Here is a 2,160-nt window from a genome sequence, read left to right as displayed (position 1 = left end):
GGGTGAACTCCTTCTTGACAGCAGTCACTCCTCATGGACAGGGCAAACTCATTGACAAGGGGCACTTCTCATTAACAGTGGGTAGTCTTCATATAAGGGGGGCACTACTCATTGACAGGGGGCACTACTCATTGACAGGTGGGGGCACACCTCATTGACGGGGGGCACTCCTCATTGACAGGGGGTACATTTTATAGACGGGGGGGAGCTCCTCATTGACAGGGGACATACGTCATTGACACGGGACACTCATGATTGACAGGGGGCACTCCTCATTTACAGGGTCACGCCTCATTTCCAGGGTTACTCCTCATTGACGAGGGGCACTTCTCATTGACGGGGCACTACTCATTGACATAGGGCACTCATTGTTGATAGCGGGCACTCCTCATTGACATGGATCCCTCCGCATTAACTGGGGGCAAAACCCATTGACAGGGTGCACTCCTCATTGACAGGGGGCAGTCCACATTGACAGGGGGCACTCATAGTTGAAAGCGGGCACTCCTCATTGACAGGGGGCACTCCGCATTGACAAGGGGCAATACCCATTGACACGGGGCACTCCTCATTGACAGGGGGCACTCCTCATTGACAGGGGGCACTCCTCATTGACAATGGGTACTCCACATTGACAGTGGCACTGCTTATTGACAGGGGTCACTCCTCATTGACGGGGGGGGGGCACTCCTTATTGACGGGGGCACTCCTCATTGACAGGGAGCACTCTTCAGAGACGGGGGGGCACACCTCATTGACAGGGGTGTACTCCTCATTGACAGCGGGCACTTCTCATTAAAAGGGGCACTCCTCATTGACCGGGGGGGGGGAGGTCCACTCCTTATTGACCAGGGGGTCTTCTCATTGACAGGGGCATTCCTCATTGACAGGGGTTACTCCTCATTGACAGGGGGCACTCCTCATTGACAGGGGGTCTCCTCATTGACAGGGGGCACTCCTCATTCACAGGGGGTACTCCTCATTGGCGTGGGCACTCCTCATTGACAGTGGGTCCACTTTATAGACGGGGAAGCTCCTCATTGACAGGGGTCATTCGTCATTGAAGGGGGGCACTGCTCAATGCTGGTGGGGACTCCTAATTTACAGCTGTCACTGCTCATTGACAGTGGGGCACTCCTCATTTACTGGGTTACTCCTAATTGACAGGGGCTCTCCTCATTGATAGGGGGCACTCCTCATTGACAGGGGGATCTCCCCAGTGACAGAGGGCACTGCGAGTTGACAGCGGGCACTCCTCATTGACAGGGGGCACTCTTCATTGACAGGGGGCACTCCTCATTGACAGGGGGCACTCCTCATTGACAGTGGGCACTCCTCATTGACAGAGGGCACTCCTCCTTTTCAGCGGGCACTCCTCATTGACAGCGGCCACGCCTCGTTGACAGGGGACACACCTCATTGACAGGGGGCAGTCCACATTGACGGGGCACTCATAGTTGATAGCGGGCTCTCCTCATTGACAGGGGGCACTCCGCATTGACCGGGCGCAAAACCCATTGACAGGGGCACCCTTCATTGACAGAAGGCACTCCTCATTGACAGGGGGCACGCCTCATTCTCAGCGGGCACTCCTCATTGACAGGGGTCCCTTCTCATTGACAGGGGGCACTCCTCTTTGACGGGGCGTTCAGTCCTCATTGACGGGGGGGACACTCCTCATTGACGGGGGGCACTCATCATTGACAGGGGGCTCTCCCTATTGACAGGGGCACTCCTCATTGACAGGGGGCACTCCTGATTGACAGCGGGCAATTCACATTGACAGGGGGCACTCCTCATTGACGGGAGGGATGCACTCCTTATTGACGGGTGACTCCTCATTGACAGGGAGCACTCTTCAGAGACGGGGGGTCACTCATTATTGACGGGGGGGCACTCCTCATTAACGTTGGGCACTCATCATTGACAGGGGGCTCTCCACATTGACAGGGGTCACGTCTCATTGACAGGAGACACTCCTCATTGACGGGGGTGGGGGTCACTCCACATTGAAAGGGGGGGCACTCCTCATTAACGGGGGGAACTCATCATTGAGAGAGGCTCTCCTCATTGACAGGGGGCACTCCTCATTGGCGTGGGCACTCGTCATTGACAGGCGGCACTGCTCATTGTCAAAGGGCACTCCTCCTTGAGAGCGGG

The sequence above is a fragment of the Mustelus asterias genome, unplaced genomic scaffold (genome assembly GCF_964213995.1).
Source record: "Mustelus asterias unplaced genomic scaffold, sMusAst1.hap1.1 HAP1_SCAFFOLD_143, whole genome shotgun sequence".
Taxonomy (NCBI): Eukaryota; Metazoa; Chordata; class Chondrichthyes; order Carcharhiniformes; family Triakidae; genus Mustelus; species Mustelus asterias.
Note: the sequence above shows the minus strand (reverse complement) of the source record.